The 21,993-nt window shown below is 44.8% G+C and overlaps 1 protein-coding gene across 1 annotated transcript in view; it reads right to left on the bottom strand.

Moving 5' to 3' along the window:
- The window catches only part of LOC146789440 (transmembrane channel-like protein 2), a 566,730-nt gene that overhangs the window by 394,792 nt on the left and 149,945 nt on the right, over positions 1-21,993 (bottom strand). The gene's annotated exons all lie outside the window — the stretch shown is intronic.

Here is a 21,993-nt window from a genome sequence, read left to right as displayed (position 1 = left end):
GAACGCTTTTATTCTCTTGACAATTTAGTTGCGATTTAATATCTGAAATCAAAATGCATGTTTTATATGATGAAATAGGGACCCGATGTTTCAGAAATTCAGTGTTTTTAATTGGACACAAGAGATGGCTAGTTATTAGGTTACAATATAAAGTAATTTGACTATGACTACCTAATGATTACAGAAATAATATTTATAAAGCTCGCCCTGATTGTGTCTTTTGGTTCAAATATTTAGTTATATGACAATATATAGACAACGCAAAAACATTGAGTTCAGAATTATTTATTGTGCCAGTTTATTCGAATAATCAATGGTATCCGGAAGAAAGAATATAATGCAGCTTTTTGCAAACTATGCCAAGCAAGTCAAAACAAGCACTGGCAAAAGCAACGGGACCAGCTTTTTGTTTGAAGAAGTGTTTAGTGGCAGATGGTCGAAGTTGCCCCCCAGCTGATGAATTTTGTGTTGTAAGTGGTGTACTTAAAAATCACAAAGCAAAATATTCCATAGTAGAGACATTTGATAAAAGGTCAACATCTTAGTTGTATATTTAGGAAGCCTATGTCCGAGCACATTTTAACATTGTGAATAAAATCAAAGCTATATATCCAACAGCATCTTTACCACAGAGTTAATGAACGTGCAATAGCTATTATTACTAGCACTGTGTATTTTTGACAGGCTAAAGCCCAAACAACAAAGAGATGAATTAGCAATCAAATGCTGTCATGTGAAAAAATAAATACATCAAAGAGGAAAACACAATCGCACTCATGGTGCCTCTGAAGTCTAACACATGGAGTATTTCGTGTCCTATCAGGAAAACCTAATCGGGACTACAGTAGAACAATAATGGAACAACATAACCATCCTCGAAATGCCATCGGCTTAAGGCACTGTCCATCTAAGCAATGGCAAAATATGAAAAAAATATGAAAGCTGCAAGGAATCGAAGTGGTAGTTGAGGGCGTTGAGAACCCACTCGCATACTAATCACACTTTTCTTCTCAAGGTGAGTCACAAAAGTCACAAAAAAACCTGCGCTCGACACTCTTGTAGCTATGGTACAGAGTAGCCAGACTAACTTGGAGACAATATGTAAAGTATTTATGCACTACTCAAACAGCAATAAAATGAAAACACCTTACAAGAAAATCCCAAACCAAGGAGCTCATTACGATGGCGGGAGGACCACCGCCGCCAACCGTGCAGTGGCGATACATCCGCCATCGAACGATGATTCACAGCCCGCCAGATTAGGATGGCGGGCAGATATAGACTGCGACTGTGGCGGACGCAAAGACCGTCTGCCACGGAACCGCCACAGGCAATCGTACCGATTGCCTGGCGGAGTGGTCTGCATCTCTAAAATAGTGGCGGTGCCTAGCAGGCACCGTCCGCCAAATTAGGGTGCTGGCTTCAGCCAGCCTTTCCATGGCGGCGAAACCGCCATGGAAAAGCTGGCTGGGATTGGTTTCAGAGGCCCAATGCGGGCCCACCTTCTGTTGGGAGGATGTGTTTGTGCACTGGGGTACACCCCTACATTTCACTGCACCAAGTGCATGGTGCCTGCCACGTAGTGAAGTGAAATGCACAACATGCATTTTTGACATTGCGGCAGGTGCTGCAGTCAGCAGCACCCGCCGCAATGTTAAATTGCAAAATGCGACCGCCTTGGTGGCGGTCGCATCCTAATTCAGAGTGCGGGACCGCCACATGCATGACGGGCGGTCCCATTCCCCACCACGATGGCGGGCGGACTCCAAGTCAGTAAAATAGAACAGAATGTAAGAAATACAATGACACCAAAAAAAAGAAATCCATCTAATAGGACTGGAGTTATGGAATTTTCAAGTTTGTATTTCAATATTGCTCCAAAAATCACTAAGCACCAACTGTAGGCACCTGGTTAAGATTTAAGGTCAACCCTAATGGAGTTCGGGTCGGATACAAGGGCCAGGTTTGTCCCAGTCACAAAGTTACCTTCTCACTTAAAAACGGTTATGGAAGTAGAAAGTCTTCATTGGGCCAGGCAGCTGACTGGATCCAAGAAAGGGCTTGACAACCTCAGGGAGCCACAGAGCAAGGTATTCGAGCTGATTGGATGCTGATCAGCGTCGGGTCTGGTGAAGTTGTTGATGTAGATGTAGTGTCCTCCCCAGCCTGGGTAGCTGTCAATGACTACACCATACACTTGCTATTACATGTCTTTATCCACCTGCGTGTAACCATGAACTCAACATTTTGAACCTGCATTCAGTTATACACTTCCCTATGCTCTATCACTTAAGTCACAGTTCTACGGAGCCCATCAGGAGCCAAATGTTTGCTAGCTCGCATTATACTGCATCCTCCGCCCCCGGGTTAAATAACAATTTTGTTTTTACAAAGATATATACATTCATAGCTCTTCGCTGATTCTTTGTGGCACTCTGTTCACACGTTCCGATCGTGTCTTTGAAAAGTGGGGACAGGCAGTAGAAATGTCCTTGATCTGCATTGGCGATGTGGGAACAACAGCAGTCAGGGGGTTTTCAATTGTTCTTTCAGACTCAATCTCCACATTGACATCAGTGCCTGATGAGTGATGAGCCACATGTCGGAAATGTGAGGAATCTCGCGTAATGGACTTCCCAGGATGCTGGGTAGTTACCATGTTTCCTTTGGTGGTCATAAATGAAATGGTTCAGCATCGAAGGGAGCATCAGATGTTTGTCTTCTAGACTGATGGAAAAGCACTCGATCTCCTTTACTGAAAGTAATGTATTTTGCATGTCAAAGATTGTCGGCATAGGCCTACATTTTCCTTTTACGATACAAGTCTTTTATACGTGTGTCTTCCTCGGTACTTGATCTTCTGTTGGTCCATTGAGGTAACTTGGTCATCATGGATCTCCCGAACATCAAGTTTGCAGAGTTTTCACCTGTGGTCGGGTGAGGGGTCAAACAGTAATCTTGAAGAGTAGAAATCAAGACAGTGTTAAGGTCGAGCTTTTCCAATCCAGCTTTTTTTAGAGTGCTCATGAAATGTTCGATAAGGACAATGACCTGTGACCAAAGAGATGTGCTCTTCTGATGCTTCACATTAAGATGACTGAGAAAGTCTCTGAATTCTCGATGGTTGAAGGGTGGGCCGTTGTCAGATTTTAGGATCACAGCAACACCCGATGCTGCAAAGATGCCATTTAATGACCCTTTCTTGAGTGATAGATGAGAGATCATCTATCAATGGAAAATGGGAGTATTAATCAACAATCACCTTCAGGTGATGTCCATTGTCAAATGGACAAAGAATTCAGCAGCAATTCTTGACCATACATGCTTTGGCAACACTGACATGTTTAAGGTGTGTTGAGTAGTTTTCGATGAAAAGCAGTTGCATAGATGGGAGGCCTTCAATTCCCTTTCAACTCTCTCATTGAGATGAGGAAACCCAGCTCAGTCTCTGAGAGCTCGTTTTGTGGGAATATTTCAACAAGGTCCTTCATGGGCCATTTCAATTATCTGTTGTCTCTGACTCTCTGGACTAATAATTCCAAACCTCTTAGAATAATCCTTCTTGAGTAAGGGAAAGTTCATCTTTGACATTTAAAAAATTGATATTCACTGTCACTGGTAAGAGGTCAAGAGTGCTGGTTCTAAGACTTATGTGTAATAATGTCTCTTGGTATTAAAATGTCACTATCTTGACTTGTGGCAGTGACAATATGGTCCAAAGAAATGGCAGCTGGTGTGATTGATTTCACAAAGAAAGTGATGATCCAACACAAGCGTGAAAGGCTTTCCATTTACCAATACATTAAAATGTTCAAAAGTACACGTCAGTGCTAAACTTTCTTTCTCAGGTTGTGAAGAAGCAAGTTCAGTTTGGGACAAAGTTCTACTTGCATATTCCACAATATGTTGTAAAGCATTTAGGTGTTTGCTGTGCTGTGCAAAGGATTGCACATAAACCGACTGGGCTCACATCAACAACAACCTCAGCATGAATCTTTGGATCAAAGTATGCGAATTCAGTAGCATTTTCAATAGCTTGTTTGATTTTCTTGAAGCTTTGCTTGTATTCATGTGACCAATGAAATGAAACATTCTTACACTTTCACTTATGGTGGCATTCCCATACGTATCTAAAACAGTAGTTGGCAATGCCAAGGAATGAGCGTAACATAAACACATCTTGTAAGGGACTGGCTTTAGCTGTTTTGGATGTCATACCCCCATGAAAAAAGATATGTCCAAAGAATTTTAGCTTTGTCTTATGGAACTCACATTTCTCACCATTCAAAGGTAAACCTGCATCAACAAGTAAATGACACACTTGCATGAGAGTTTTATCGTACTCCTTCTTGTGTAGCTCTGAAAACCAATATGTCATGTCTATTCTTGAAAGCATTCATGACAGGCTGTATGATACGTCAAATTACATTTTCAATAAGTTCTGCAGCTGATGACACACTGAAACTCAGCCATTTATATTGGAACAGACCAATATGTGTAGACAAGGTTGTAAACTTGTAATGTACCTACAATTCTCCTTGAGTTTCAACTGATGATATCCTTTATTCAAATCTAGGTGAGAGAAGACCTTTGCCCCACTCAATAGTGTTATCATGTCAGCAATATGCAGACCTAGATGTCAATTCCCTTGTTCACTTGACACATGTCAATGCAGATGCGTACAGCTCATTTATTGTCCTTCTTGGGTACTACCAATATGGGAGAAACCCATGGTGTTGGACCAGTGGAACACTCAATGATATCATGTTTGAGTAATGATTCCAGTTCTTTTCCAACAGCTTCCTGTATATGAAATGCAATTTGTCAGTGTCTTTGCACAACAAGATGGATGCCCTCTTTTATGTGTAATTGCGCTTTCATAGTCTTGAGTTTTCCATGAAACAACAAAGGGAACTGACTTACTATTTATGCACTTTAGTTTCGAATGGCATAAGTCGGGGAAATGGAGATAGTTCCTTGTATTTCTCCTCAGGAATAATGTTTATTGACGCACAACTGTCGATAATAAAAAGTATTGAGCAACTGGTTACTTTGAGTGTAATCTTCGGACACTGTTTGAATTACTTTGGTGCGTTCTCATATCGACCTTTCTTTGACCTGTATTTTTCTTCACATGCAGCCAGTCCAAAATGCGCACACTTTTCTGAAGTAAACATTGACATTGCACAAACATGTTCTTCACTTTCACTTGATATTGATACTGAAGAACTAATTGCACAATGATTTGTCTGAAAAAGGGTTCCCTCACGACTCTACAGTAGGTTGTCCATATTGCTTAGATGCTACTCAGTGTCGAGTTCAGTGAACCCATCATTCAGGTGCTGCTCAGCGTCGAGTATGGGGAAGTAGTTGATTGAGTGCTGCTAGTTATTGAACCCGGTTAATGTTGTCGACATTGAGTCCAGTGAAGCTTTCAATTAGACAGGGAGGACTACACTCTAACCACAGCCAAAGGTCCTGGACCTTGGGGACAGTACTTGAGGTCATGACTCACTCCCACAGAGGCCATCAGAAGAGACCCAGGTCAGGTCCTGGTCCTGCTGTGAAGCAGGAAAAGGCCTCTGGAAGCTTGTTTTAACGGTAATTATCAAAAAGGTCAGCCAACTGACCCTTGGAGTCACTCCTGGGGTCCTGGGCTCAAGGCAGGCAGGTCCAGTTTCCCTTTAGGTTCTTCAGACAACAGGACAGTCCTATTTCATATTCTTCTCTGGTCCAGGAGTGTTCTGGAGAGGTCACAGGGGCTGCCACTTTTATACCCAGTGTGAGTCTGCGGGGGGAGGAGGGCAACCACTGGCCACTTCCTAGTCGATGTGGTAAGAGTTCCCAGATGTGGTCCTACCTATGTTTACAACACTTCCAGTGAGTTTAACTGTAAACTGTTCATGGTACCTCCCTCTACCTAAATTCAAGATGGCAGGACCTTTCATCCCTTAGTCAGAGCTCACTGGACACACCCAGAGGTGTGGCTATTATAATGAACAAACCCTCCCTTGTGGTCAGTCCATACTAATTCTGGGGCAGCTGCCCTTCCACTTGGCTTGGAGCCAAGCTGACCAGATGTACAAAGGATGGAGGCAGGAATGGTTTCAGGTTCATCTCCATGTGAAAGGGTAGGCTTCTTTGAAGTGTAACTAGTCCTTGGGCACAGTCCCCAGGCTATCCTGTCAAGGGTAGACCAATATTTCCCCACACCCACACCCAAGCCCTTTGTCCTCTGTCGGGGAGAAATCCACATCTCATCACAGGAGAGCAATTAGCAGACAAGCAACAGTTGAATACTTGCCCAGATTCCTTCAAATGTTTAGGCAGGGAGGGATAACCTTTCTATAAGTACCTTTTCGAACATAGTTAGTCAAAGTTTCATTCCACCAATAAATTGGATTTTAAAAAACATTTAAAATTAACTCTTGGGTTATATTTTTAGTTGCTTCCAATCTAAAAGTATCATTATAAGGTGTTATATTGTAATTTAGTGGGTAGCCAAGATGGCGACCGCATTGTACGCTTGTTAAATGAGCTCCGTGCTGGGCACGGACAAAATCCTGTATACCCGTGGACATCTGCTCACCAATAGGCATTTTCTGGCCCATCAAGCTTCCAGTGAATGACCCTGAAGAATATAACCAATGCTTACCCCTGGGGAATCCCTAGAAGACAGATGGCTGGAAGCGCTAACGAGAGCATCCTGCAGCGCACTCCTGTAGTATGGAGGCCCAAGTGAAGCTGGAACGGCCCAGTAGCACATGGGGTGCAGAAATGGAAGCGGCTGAGGTGAGATCATACTGCCACGCTGCATCGCCCCTTACATTGGGTTCCTGCCACTTGTGAAGAATTTGGTGGAGGACCCTGAACGCAGCGACAAGAAGATGGCCTCCTAGCGGGAGCTGCAATACCCCTGAATGGCCCCGCACTTTACTCCTGAATGGACTGGCTGGGATCCCCAAGGACTGAACACTGACCCAGTGGGCCTGATTTTTTTTTTGTTTTGATAACTTTACCTTGCAGTGGCACGAGTGCTATGCCCTCTGCCGCTCTGATGATGACCCAACACTCCGGCATAATCAGGCAGGCTGACTTCAAATATAATAGTGCTGGTGGGGCCTGCACTGCAGCGATCTACATCTGCTGGCACAGATGCAACTGTCTGGGACCCATCAGCAGCTTTGGAGACCATAGTGAGGTTGTACCACACTGCAGACGGCCCCAGTGGCCCAGGGGCAGCCTGGCTGTGGGGAATAGACCTTGTGGAAGTTGAATGAGGTCGTAATTAGGAGAGAGCTCCTCTGACTAAGAGGAGACCTGCCTCCCCAGATATGTTGCTTGCTGGAGGTGGTTGGCAAGAAAGCTGAGGTTGCCTAGGAGGGGAGTAGGGGAGTGAAATTGAGGAGAGGCGCCCACAGGTGACTGTTGGAGTGCTGTTGGGATGCCAAGGACTAGGCTTGTGGCCAGATGGTATGCTTGAAAGGACCCACCTTGGCTGATTATAACCCAGTGACTGCGAGGTAGCCCCCAGCAAGACATGATATACCACCGGGATATTACGATGAGTGGAAGAGCGACATGTGCCCGCCATGCCCCAACTATAATCACTCCCCCCTTTTCCCTCGTATCACGGAGACTCATACATGTCCACTAGAATGGTGCTTCTTTTATGCCACACCCCACAAAGTATAGCCTCATGATCTGGCACCAGTTTCTGCCTGGGCGGTGCCCACCTGCAGTGCTTCTTCAGAGATAGGGTATGCAGTGTTGAATCCACATGTGTTTACTTACTGCCCAGAAATCCTGAGCGATAGGACACTCTAAGTGACTATAGTTTCCCACCCCTAAGACATCTTTTGGACTGAAGGCCTCAATTCATCATATAGTTTGTCCTCAGCTAAAAAGATGGGCCTATGGTGTGACTTGAAAATTCCATAGGTGTGAACAAGACTACTGTATTTTTGACCTGCCCGTTTTAACACTACTGCCACCCTGATGGGGAAACCAGGAATCAAACTGACATGGGCAACGTCAGAAATGAGCGATCATCCCACAATCTTCCGATAGACAATAATGATGTCACCAAAACCGTAGACCCCATAAGCCTTCGCTTGATAAAATACTGGCACCCATAGCAGACACCAGGGCCACCCTCCAGAGGGATATAGGTATGGTATTGGTGGGCCTTGGTCTGTTACAGGCAGAACACCACAAATGTGCGGATAGAGTCAAGGATGTAGAGACTTCCATGAAGGAACTTCATCCTGAATGTTCAACACTCACATGCCAAGTATCTGAGCTGCAAGAGAGGCTCCAGGTCCTTGAAAACCACATGGAAGGCCGCAACAGGTGGACCAACATTTGGGTGGTACGCCTTCCCGAAGGAGTGGAAAGAGACGACATGGTAATCTTTCTGGAGAACTGGCTGAAGTCAGAGGTATTTCAGGGCTTGCTTACTCTCTTCTTTGCACTGGAACATGCACACAGGGTCCCGGCATGCCCACCAGCCCCGGTCATGCCTCCTAGACCAGTTGTGGCTAGACTGTTGCACTACCGGGACAGAGATATTAATATGCAGAGGGCATGCTCGGGGGGCTGCTTTACGGTGGGCAATAGCAGGGTATTGGTGTTTCTGGACTTTACGTCAGTGGTACAGCCCAGAAGGGCCTCATTTCTGGAATTTAAGATTGCTCTCCGGGACAGGGACATACAATACTCCCTGATGTTTCCTTACAAACTCTGGATTATACTTGATGGAACCACACACTTCTGTGAAAACCTGGAATCGGCGTGAACCTGGCTGGAGGCATATAAGGCGGGAACTCCCCTGCCGTAAATCAATCTGCTGCACCCAGGAGAAGAGTACAAAGGTGCCCATGAAGGACAGGGTGGCCCATCTTCCACACAGACTGAACGGGTACGGGCGGCGGCTCTTCAGACAGTTGCAGACATTGTAATTGCTCACAAAACAGACTTCGGGTCTGGGACCACGTCCGGGCACAAGTCTGTGCTGTCTGAATCTGCACCTTCTCATGGTGAAAACACCAGACCCCACAGACTGCCAAGAACCTGATCTGATTTCCTTTGCTACTCGTGTTCTCATCAATATAGAGTGGGAGGGTTGTTCATGGGGAATGGGGAGGGAGGCTTTCCTCAAATATGCTTGGTGCCCTCTTGAAGCCCATGACGGAGATGTGTGTGAATAAGATAGGTTGCTGGGGGGTATCTTGATCTGTTCATTATGCACTGGGCTGGCCCGACACTGACCGGGCGAGCTCACCTTAGGCTGCCCCTCTTAGAAAAGCCCTTGCCAGCTGACTAGGGGATTCACTCATTAAGGTTATGTTTCGAAATACTCAGTTTGGACAGCTAGCCGTTGCTGTATTGCCCTGTGGTTGGGGAGTTTGTGATTGCAAGTTGTTTTCTATTTTTTATTTGTTTGCACAAGGACCATGCTGTGCATCTATGGGTGGGGGGATGTGTGAGGGGAGGTGCGGTATGACATTTGTGGTCCGCGTACTATGTAGCTTTCAATGGCTGACCTCCGGCGGGCGCTGACTTCTCTGTCCTGGAACATTAGGGAAATAGGATCAACCTCCAAGAGACACAACATTCACAGGTACCTAAAGCAGTGGGAGCTACAAGTGGCCATACTTCAGGAAACACACCTGGAAGGGGAGGAGACTGATCGATTGAGGCACAGGTGGCGAGGGCAGTTTATGCCATCTCATACTCTGCTTATGCTGGAGGAACTTCGATATGGGTTAGGGCAGAGACTCCCTTTGAGCTTACTTGATCTCTCATTCATAAAAAGGGTAGATACATGTTCCTTGAAGGCCCACTGCTTGGGAAAGAGATAACCTTGAGTAGTGTTTATGCCCCGAACAGGATCACGTGGCCTTCTTCCAATCCCTTTCGATATACCTGGCAGGACGCCTTAATGATAGCCTACTGTTTGGTGGAGATTTTAATTGTGTCGTGGACGTGTTATTGGACCACTATACCCTATACACTATATAATAAGTTGGCAGAAGGCCTGCAGGACTGATTGGAACACTGGGAGATGGCTGATATTAGGAAGACCCAATATGCGGAGGATAGAGATTACTCATATTTTTCACACATCCACAAACTTCCTACCTGGATAGACCGATTTGTGTTTACTCATAGGCTCAGCCAATACAGCATCAATTCTGAATAATTGGGGTACGCACTCTCCGTTCATAGCCCTGTATTCCTGGGGTTTTGAATAATGGAAGACTGACCACCAATTCCCACATGGCATCTTAACCCATCCTCCTTGGAAGATGATTGATGCAGAGACTCTCTGGCATAAGTAGTCTCCCATTACTTTGATCATTCATACCCAGGGCTCAACATCCACAGGTATAGTAGAGTGGGAAGCCCCTAATGTGGTAGTGTGGGGCCATTGCCTTTGCCAGACGACTGACATACAGAAGGAGTTGAACAGGGAGATTCAGACTTTGGATGGTAGATTGCACACCCTCAACAACTCTCTTGGCACTAGCCCAGATATCTTAAATGAGATTCGGGATGCACAAGAACAATATAAGGCTACCATTGAAATGATCACAAATATTATATTGCCAGAGCACATGAAGAGGAGGGGAGATCTGGCAGGTTGCTAGCGTGGCTTATCTGACCTGAATCAAGAGGGGCCCCCATCACAGATGTCAAACAGCTGCTGTACTCCCCTGTTTCCATTAATGCTGAATTCTGCAGATGCAATGAGACTTTTTATGCTACCTCTGAACCTCTTCAACCAGAGGCATGATCGGCCTTCAGGTCAACCTATCACTAAATGAGCTACCTACCTGAGGAGTAACATGAGAATCTGGGGGGGGTCCTATATCAGTGCAGGAGATTAGAATAGCTATCAAGGGAATGGCGACAGGCATAATGCCTGGCCCGACAGCCTTTCAGCCAAGTTCTATGCAGGATATGCTGGGACTCTGGCCCCACCTATGGAGTAACTCTATGCTGATTGCTTGCGACTCCGCACACTCTTTGACTCCACCAAAGATGCAGTTGTTGTACCTCTCCCTAAAACTAAGACACAGGGAGCTCAAGTTACTGAGTTCCGTCCCCTGTCCATGCTGAATTTGGATTTTAAGATCCTTAGTAAGGTACTGGCTCTCTGGCTACTCCCACACTTGCCAGCATTGATCCACCGTGATCTGAGCGGTTTTATCCCTGCTCGTAATACATTTCAGAACCTTAGAAGGTTGTATCATGATATGTATCACCAGGAGGCCCAAGCTTGCAGAGACACTGTATTAATGTCTGTAGACCTCAAAAAAGCATTTGATTCATTGAGATGGGACTTCTTGTTCGAGGTAACGCAGCTGATGGGCCCAGGGGAAAGTTGGATCCAATGGATCAGATAACTCTACACAGCCCTGATGGCTCGGGTCAAGACTGGCACCACATTCTCTCCACAATATAAGGTATGCAGAGACACCACACAGGCTGCCCACTGTCCCCTCTTCTATGCACCCTGTCTTTTGATCCCCTAACATTGCTCTTTAGACAGGTAGGCAGGGGTTCCAGTATAGCAGTCGAAGGAGAGGAACATATCATCTCACTTTACACAAATTATATCCTCGTTTATCCGAGGGACGGAACTTTGGGCGTTGTTAAGGCATTTAAAATCTTACGAGATTTTGAGACAGTGCCGGGCCTCTGGGTCAATAAACCAACACGCATATATTACCTGTACCCACTGGCGTGGTGAGCCCACTGGGCCTCCCTCTGACATGGTTACCCACCTCCTTTCAATATCTAGGAACCCAGATCTTTCATTCCTTGGAGGATCTACGGGAGAGCAATCTGTGGAAAGATCTTAGTGGGTCATTAGGATGGCGGGCGGACTTTAGCCCGCCTGCCCCCTAGCGGTAATGGGACCGCCCGCCTGCCATGCAGCGGTCCCGCCACCCCGATTATGATGAGACACCACCACGACAGTGCATCTGGCATTTTAAAATTGTGGCGGGTGCTGCTGGCAGGAGCACCCGCCGCAATGGTAAAATGCCATGTTGTGTATTGCCATGCACAAAGTGGAATTCACTGCGCGGTGCCTGCCACCTAGTACATGGCAATGTAGGGGGGTACCATAGGTACCCCCAAGTGCAGCCCCCCACCCCCCAACCTCCCCTGTGGGCCTGCAATGGGCCCCCAAAGCAAATCCCCACCAGCCTTTCCAGGCCTTTTAATCCCAGCATCCTAATATGGCTGGCGGTGCCTGCTAGGCACCGCCAGCATATATGTGCCCAGGCTTTGCCCGGCCTGCAATCGTAATGATTGCAGACCGGTGGAAAACCAGCAGACAGACTTTCCATCCGCCGCAATACCCACCGCCATCTTAATATGGCGGTGGGTAATTCTCTTTACGATGTCAGGCGGATCGCCACCGCCGGGCCGGGGGTGGCGATCCGCCCGCCATCGTAATCAGTCCCTAAGTTCCCTAAAATCCTGTGTTTCTTTTTGGCACTCTCTCAAATTACCTATCATGGCTTGGATCTCAGTGTCTAAGATGGTCATGCTCCAGAGGCTGTTCTATTTTTTTCCTAATTTACCAGTGGGGGTACCAGTCTCATAGTTTAAACAACTAGACACTCTGCTGTGTGACTTGATTTGTAACGGAGGTTGCCATCCGGTGTCACTGGCTGTCCTCAGACGGCCCCCTGTAGAGGGAGGTTTGGGTGCCCCTGATTTTGAACTATATCTTTTGGCTTCCCAACTTCAGTGGATCACATTATGGCTGGATGGGGATAATCAGGGTGAGCTAGGGGCAATAAGACAGTCAGCTCACCTGCGAACCTTACTAGCAAACCTGCTTTGCCTTGTGATGAGGACCTCGCACCGGGAGGTACTGCTGTCTGCAGTGCTGAAATGCTGGCACTGATGTGTCTTGAAAACAGCAGGTATGCCCCTGTATGCACCACCGCACCTGTTGGTGGGACTTCACTATGGTGAACCCCTTCCCTTTTTCACAGCTGGTCAACTGACGGCCTGGATGGATGCCGGACTGGTAACAGCTGGGGACTGCTATCAACAGAGCACATTACACCACTGGAAGACTTAATGGCTCAGTATGACTGGCCACCAGGACAGTTTCTCATGTATGAGGCATTGACTCTGGCATTTCGAGATCTGTGGGCAGGGGAGTGGGACGATCCCACAGTTCATGCAGTTGTGCAATCATTGGTTTCATTAGGCAACACCAGACACCTGGTAACCTGGCTTTACCGATCTCTCTCAGCAATGGCCCGTAGCTCTTTATCCACCTTATGGGACAGATGGGAAGGGATCCTACAGCATGATAATATGGACCCAGATTGTTACAAGATATTGGCTTCTCCTAAAAAACAATCTAGGGACATGAACTTAAAATATATCCAATTTAATTATGTTAACATAACTTATATGACCCCACACAAAGTCCAGGTGGTTTATGGGTTTTGTGCCCTTGTCCATGATGCAGACAATTGGACGCCGACTTGTACACATGGTATGGTATTGCTCCAGTTTGTGTCCATTTTGGGCAGTGGTGATTGATGCCCTAAGCTCTGAGCTTAGTCACTCCCTTCCCTGTTCATTAGAAACTTTGTATTTTAGGGTTATTCCTGAGATCTAGAACATGAAAAGTGGGTACACTGTAGATTTGGCCCTGGTGTGAGCCAAATGGTGTACAGCTATGGCCTGGAAATCACTGACTGGCCCTGTGGTCGGAACTTGGAGAGCAATGTGACTCTGTGGGCAAGAGCAGTGGAGAGAGCACTGGTTAGAGAGGAGGCTAGAGTTGTGAGGAGACGCTCTATAGCTGACTCATGGACCGAGATTCTGGTTGCATGGGAGTACCTGGAATGTGACTCAGGGAAGACCCGGAGATTGGGGATGGTACAACCCAAAGAAGGAGCGGTAGAGACAATGAGAGACCTGATGGAGGAGAAGGGAGAGAGCTGAAATAGCGAGGATACTCTGGCCATTATTACATTGGCTCACTACCCCAAGGCCAGAGCTAGACAAGAGCAGATCCCTCCACCTTTTGCGAGACTGGGAAGAGAATCTGATTGATGTGATTATCTGTTAATGTGCCCGGGGAGAACAGCCTGGGGATATACTCTGGGTTAAACCCCCATCCGTCCACCAATTCAACTACATGAATGATTCATTTGTATGTGTTGAAGATCTGTAGCGTTGTTGCCACACTAAGGAACCCACTTGTGCTTGCTTGATTGTTTATTAGTATCTTTGATTTTCTTTATTTGTTATTATATTGGCCCTCTCTGTTATAGCCAACCTATATTACACTACACAATGACACCCCCTTCGTAAAAGCAAGGGGTTTTATCCTAAAAGTAACACACATATAGAGTTACTGTCCTACCAGGTATGACTGTACATGATGAATGCTGATAGCGAGAGATTTATCTTTCCTATAAATCAGAGAGTCTGAATTCTCATGGAAGATTGCTGTAATTCACAACGGTTTGAACATTTGTAGATATCTTTATTAAATACCTATAAAGAAATATTTAAAACAAATAAAATAATGTAATTTAGTGTTTTACTATGCGACATCTAACCTTGCCACACTGAAAAGGGCTTTTGCGGCCTTTTCACTATCAGGACCTGTGTACAAATAATTCCTACTGTTCAATACAATGCACCCTGCCTTATTAGTAGTTAATGCCTACCTTAAGGGTGACTTGCAATTATTTCAAGGGAGGGTTTAGTCCAATCAAAAGGATGATTTTTACAGGTCGATTTGGAAGTTTAAAAACTGCATAGCCAGGCTGCAGTAGTTGGCCTGGAGACATGCTGTACAGTGCTACTGCTGCTACTGTAGTGTGTGGCAGAATGAGTGCTGCAACCGGCCATGGGCGTTTGTAGTACCGCATAACAGGGACTTTTGAGTAAATTAAATGTGCCAATCAGATGTATGCCAATTTTAGTGCATTTTAAGGGAGAGCATAGCACTTTACTTTTGGGTACTACCAGGGTTTTAAACCCAACCAAAACAGCTCAGACAAAATCTGGCAGAACACCACCCAAAGGATGGTCATTTTGGAAAAAAGCCAATAGCTGAAGGGTGCTGGAACAAACCTCGCACTCTCTCTTACGTCTTATTGTACTTTTAGAAAGCTCTGAGGACATGATGTCCCCAAGACAGCTGAAGCTACCTATAGCCAGACCTTGGAAAAACAACACAAGTATTATTTTCAGGCTGAAATGTTATATGTTGAGCAATCACAATCAACCTATTCCAACTGTCAGACTATTCTAAGAATATCCCCAAACTAGTTTAAAAAACACAGGCTTTGGGGCTTCAGCAATAACTATAATTTTTTTTCTTATTCTATTGTGTTACTAGTTGCACTGTACAAATCCTGTGCTTTGCCGATGAACATATTTCCCTGCCTATAACTTTAGCTTTCAACAATATTCCACATCCTTCTTTAAGCTCAGATGAATAATAACTGTTTTCAGAAATAGCCTTAAATGCCCAGAGACCATGTGCCACATGTATCAAATTTGGAAATAGCAATTACCTATTAGCGATTAATCAGTTAATCGATATTCCCAATGTATGAAACTCCATGAGTTTTATATGGCGATTCCTAATAAGTCGCAAATCGACCTACCTCACGAATAATAATGAGGTAGATCTCAATTTGCAACCCTGTGGGAAATGCTAGAATCACGGGGATGGTGGTCAGCAGACCACCATGTCCGAGATTGCTTTTAAATAAATTCAGCTAGTTTTCCTTAAAGGAAAATGGGTTGTGTTTAAAAAAGAAACGAAAAAACGTTTTCATTACCATTCCCAAAAGGGAAGGGGTCCCTTGGAGACCCCGTCCCATTTGCGAATGGGTTACCACCTACTTGAGGTAGGTGGTAAAATGCAAATGTTTTGCGCCTGTATTTTGAGTGCAAAACATTCTTATATATGATGCGATTTGTTATTAGGAAGGGATGCCCTAAACACGCCCCTTCCTAATAGTGAATTGCTAACCCATTTTGCGATTCGGTCATAGGTTACCATTTGGTTCATTTGAAAGGCCTTTTTTTCTGGTCGCAAATGGCCCGATTCTCAGAATCAGGCTGTTTGCTAGCTTAAAAATGTTGCATGCATGTGGGCCCAGGTTTTCAGAAGTTCAATACTCCAGTTAACATTATTGAGAGCTATTTTTCAATTCTTGAAAATAATTTATATGCCTTTGGCTTAGATCATCCAATAATAAAGCCCTAAATTATATTTCAGTGGCATGACAGAGCTTATATCCCCAACAAATAATTTTTGCCAGAAATTGAACAAAAGTACTTGATAAAGTGAGTTCTAATCCAAGGATTTGTTGTTAGATTGTATTACTTTGAGAACAAAATCTCTGAAGGATGTTTCTTCATAAAGATTCAGAAAAAAATACCCTATGAGAATTGTATACTTTCCAGTGCATAATTTAGAGTCAGAGATATTTTTATTTCATACACATCCAGGATATCCAGGAGATGGTTAAAAGGTATTTTTTTCTTTGGATCTCCCTCATGAAACAAAGCTTTTTGCCTATATTGGAAAAGAGTCCATGATTACTTAAATGACTTGTCAACGTCCTTCCTAGATTGGTAAAGCTTTTCAGTACCTCTATTTTTTCCCCCAAGTACCAGGAAAATGATAGCCCCTTTTCTGCAGTAAATTCTAAAATCTTAGGGTCTGATTTAGATCTTGGCAGACGGGTTCCTCTGTCACAATGGTGATGGTTATCCTGTCCTCTGAAATACAAATTCCATTACATCCTATGGAATTTATATTTTGGGTGACGGGATATCTGTCATCATTGTGACAGAGTAACCCTTCTGCTGAGATCTAACTCAGGCCCTTAGTTTTCGAGATATCTATCTTCAAGAAATGTTTTTCAGCAAAAGTATCTAATTCTGTCAAATATTGCTGAAGACCTATTGGAGTTAAATCAAATAACACAACATAATCTGTGCATATCAAAATATGCACTGGTCTTAAACTGATTTTTGGTGAAAATGTTTTTATGCTCATAAAATGTTGTGGTAAATCAGCCAAAACAGAGAAAACAAAACTGGGGCCAAAACACAACCTCGTTTCAAACCATTTTGTATAGTAATGGGAGTGGAAAGACATTTGGTTCACCCTAATAAAACTCTGTGCCAAGTAGATGAGTGAGGTGCGACAATCAACTTTAATAGAGCAGATGGTATTCCCACTAACTATAATTTCCACCAAGGCCAATAAATAGATGTTTAAAAATCAATGAATACTTTATATATAACTTTATTCTTCTCATGTAGCTGTCAATGATTGTCTGCATCACTGCGATGTTATCTGTGACTAATCAGCTAGAACGGAAGACCAAGTGTTCCGAAGGAATAATGTTGGCTGAGTGAGCCTGATTCTCTAAATGCTCCAAAAGGGGTTGAGTAAAAACGTTCCCACCTGCATCTACGAGAACAATTTGTCTATCATTTCCCAGGTCTTTTTTACAACCTTTCCTGTGGAGGGGCATGATGACACAACTCCTCCATGATCTTGGGATATTTCCAGGTGCATAACAGTATGAATGCAAGGGGGTGAGAAATTTAGCCCACAAATCCACCTTCTTTTTCAGCTCATTGTCTTTAACTACTGTTTCATCTGGGCCTATTGCTGCCCACAACATATCTCCTTTTATGAAGCCTGTAATTTCAATATTACTTGGACAGACAGATCAGAATATGACTAAGGCAGGTTATAAATAGGGGTGGGCGGAATTTGCGAAATTAACTTTCGCAAATTGTCGCGAAAATGTTTAAAATTATCGCAAACAAGCGGAAATATCGCGAAGATGCGGAAGTTTTTTTCCGGCATGTTTGCGAGATTTTCTGCATGGTTGCGGGTCGCCAACTTACCCATGTGGTTGCTTGCGGGCGCGGCCATCTTGTTTTGAGTTGTCTCGCGGTGCTTGATCGCGAGAAGAAAGACGTGATCGCGCGACGCATGACGTCACTGCGTGCGCGAACTGTCGCGAGACCGCGCAAATGGCTAAAAACAATACAACATCTCATGGAGAACGCGACCGGATCAAGAAAACTTGTCGGCGAACGCAGGGATTCAGGTAAGACGATCGCGCGCGCGCGAGAATATATTATTTTACAGCGCGAGCAAGAAACAAATTATCGCCAAGCTGCGGAAACCGGAATTTCTGACATTTTCGCGCTCTCCGCGGAACGCGAAAATGTCAAATTATCGCAATTTCCGCGAACGGAACGAAATTTTCGCCCAGGCCTAGTTATAAACCATATTATTATTTAAATTCAACTTATAAATATGTAAAATGTAATTGATCCAAATATGTGCGGGTATCATATTTGTAGTTGTTTTAACTTTCAATCCAAAAAGATAGCAACACTTCACCAGAAAGCTTTGGAGCTTTTTCCTGTGCGGCTCGATGTAAGTCATGCCAAAGCAGACCCAACTGATGTTTCTATGTACATCTTAGATTGTTTTCCATTCCATTCCTAAGTGAGTTAATTTCTCTTACTCTATCTATAGAGAAGGACTGAAACTGTAAGCGAGTAAGTTAATTTATTTCTAATGATGATTGTGCCTCCGATACATCCTCTAATAATCCTTTAAAACGTGCCTGATGGTTACCATTTTGTTTCATATGATGCACTTGCTATAGGTCTGGCAAGCACCGACTGGGTCTAAAGGTCAAGATTTGAGGATATCTGAGTGAAAGGACAATGACATTTCATTAAAAAAAGATTCATATTTCGAGGTTTCCAGTGTATTTTTGCTATGTTTAGTTGAATACCCCTATGGCATGAACCAATTTCCAGAGTGCAATCAGTCATATTTGTAAAAAATATTTTTAAGGTAGTGAAGAGAATGGCATGATCACTCAATGAAATGCAGGTTATGTTTATTTATAACAAAAATTCAAACACACTATATGTTACGATTTAATCAATTAATGAGGATCATGCCTTGCCAAATCTAGTCATATTATCAGGGATATCAGGGTCAATTGCTTTGTATAACTGCATCCACTGCATTTTACTTTTTAGGTCTCGGGACCATCCGGTCGGCAGACCGGAAGTCCGGAGATTTAATGTCATTGAGAAGAGGGGCTTGCACCCGCCCCTCTTCTATCCTGTTCTCCATTGGCTGGCCTCTTAAATGCTGGCCAGCCACTGGAGAAGAGGTCCAGTCACTCCGTTGAAGCCCCGTCTTTTTCGGATCGGGGGGCGTGTTTTTTGCGAGAAGTCTCAGGGAGGAGACAACAGCAAAACACGCCCCCAAATCCGAAAATGAGGCTCCCTTTCTCCGAGGCATTTTTGCTGTGCCTCGGTGAAAGGCGGTGGTGTCTTCCGGTGCCCTCGGCTTGTTCTTTGCTTCCGTGTCTTGTCCTGTTGCTGTTTTCGGGTCCTTCTGTGCTCTCACGGATTGTCTTCCTCTGTGCTGGGAGGTCACTCATGCTTGCAGTCACGCTTCATTGCTGCCAGCTAACATCTCAACATCTCACCTTCCCGCCTGCTCGTGCCCTTAGGTCCATACACATTCTGCAGACGCTCGGCTCCAGTAAACATCCAGCAGTGCCCCAACCCTACTGACTCTCTACGTCTGCTGCCCCGGAGTTTAAAGGAGAAATAACGCTCCCCTGCTCTGTGTTGTGCGCGGATGGGCTGCATTACTGTGCAGTAATGCCCTGTGTGTGTCAACATGTCCGACACTGCTTACAAACACCACGTCATGCTACTGCGCCGGAACAAATGCCCAATATGGGCCAGTATGGCTGACGCTGATTACAAGGCCCGACGGCTGCCTCCTTTAGGCATGGCGGGTTTTCAGACATTGGGTCAACTCTGAGAAAGGCAGCTGCTCAAAGTTTGAAAGCTGCCTCACTGTCACGACGGAGCAAAGGACTTGTATCTAGAGCTCGTTGGTGCTGATGCTGAGGATTTACTTGTTCCTTTTCTGCCTGCTCCCTGCACCGGCCCACCTGACACCTCACAAGTTTCAGTAGCTGTTGCCCCTCCTGGGGCCCTTGCACGTAAGATCACGGGAACCAGACTGGGAGGGCACAGAAACTCGAGTGCCTCTTGGGGTGAACAGGTGCCCGCCTGGAACCCCACTGCCATCATGCGTAGGGGCCGCACTACGTGGCACCCAGGGAGGTCCGACTCTCGGGCTCGAGGCAGGAGGAAAGGTGCGTGCACACACGGAAGCAGCAGTTGGCCGCGGAGCTGGTCCTCTGCAAAGTCCACGTTGTCAGTTCAGCAATGTCTATATCGTCCTGTCCAGCCTGCAGTTCCGGGGAGGAATGCCCAAGATTAAATTATCCCTCACCTCCCGCAGTGCCGGCCCAGTCCTGCTCTCCTGCCCTCATGGGGGCTGGTCAACCCTCTGGCAAGAGAGAAGAGCAGGGAGCAAAGGCCAAAGAGTCGCGTGAGTGGTGGAGGGTTAGGAATCCACAGGTAACCCCAGCCTATCACCACCACCCCCTAAACAAGGTGAGCCTTCTCAGTGTGTCTGGCCTGGTGCTTTGGTGTGCGTGCACCACTTTTGCCATAGCTTATTTACTTAAAAGTTAGAGAAATAGTTGGGCCTCCAGAGGTTTTCTTTGAGGAGCGCACAACATCTAAATATACATGGCACATGCTCCAGTAGCCGCGCTGAGACCACCAACCTGATTTCGAATATATTGTACCAAGGAATAATCTGGAGATCAAACACTGCCAAATTATGCTGAGCTACTCGGTGTGTCATTGTTTTAAGTATGAGCCCCATTCTTTTTCCCTCTAGGTCCCTCCTCATTACCGTACGAAACATTTGATTTGGAGCTCTGGTTATTTAGATTTGCAGTATTTCTGTGCTTTTTGGTGCTCCTTTTATTAGTGTTCCCTGAAAAGTGCCATTGTGCATTCTGTAGAATATGCAGGAAATCCGCAACAGTTGTGTTAGTCGTCTTTCTGCGTTTGGCATCTTCTAAAATTTGAACACAAACTTAGAAAAAAGACTGAAAATGTTCCTGGTTGTAAAGAAATATAAAGGGTTTGTTTCTGCTTTGAGGGCTATAACATTACATTTAAAAACGAAACTACATGTAATGCTTTTTGACTGCCCTTTTCCATTCTTTATTTGTAAACATGAGGGTTCTCGCATAACCCTAGTGGACCGTTCAGTTGACAGTTTCAAATTATTTTTCCTGAATTTAATGGAAGCATAGAGGTGTTTGGCAATTTAACGAACTCCCGTGAAGAAAATTATATTAATACCAGTTTTAGTTTTTAATCGGTTACTGGTATTTGATTGTATTTTTGGATCCAATCGACATCCGTTTTTTTCTTCGGAGATAGTGTAACATCGAAAAATGCTGTTCTGCAGCAGTATACAGGGCAAACCCTTTGTTGCTGCTCAACGGGAATGGCCACAAATAAAACTTAGATTCGTTTTAGCAAAAAGTACATTATTCTTTGATCATGAACACTAATGTATACTGGACAATTAATTATTATTATTTTTTTGTTGTTGCTGTTTTACATCGCACCGACTTGGCCTAATGACATTAGAGCACTTTGCTTTACTAGAGAATCTGAGTAGTTTCACGTTTTTAAGGCATGCGGAGATAAAGTTCTCTGCCCAGAGTCCAATAATGATGAGCCAAAGCCGGGATTCGAAACTGGTTCCCCAGCTCTGAAGTCGGCAGCTATGTACTGTAGGCCACAATTCCTCCCTAGATACATATTTATGCTTTTGTTTCTGCTGTGGATGAGAAATTAAAATAAAAGTGCACAAAATCTCATCTAGCCCCTAAGACTGGCTTAATTGATTTGTCCATTTTAGTGCTTTGCTTTTAGCGCCTCTGATCCTAGTGTAATGCAAAATCCTTACTGTGGAAGAAATGGCTATTAAGACTTGCTTGTTTGCAAGGCAAATTAACTGGGAGACATCCG

This window comes from Triturus cristatus, chromosome 10 (genome assembly GCF_964204655.1).
Source record: "Triturus cristatus chromosome 10, aTriCri1.1, whole genome shotgun sequence".
In the NCBI taxonomy this organism is placed as follows: Eukaryota; Metazoa; Chordata; class Amphibia; order Caudata; family Salamandridae; genus Triturus; species Triturus cristatus.
This window is presented reverse-complemented; position numbering and strand designations above follow the sequence as displayed.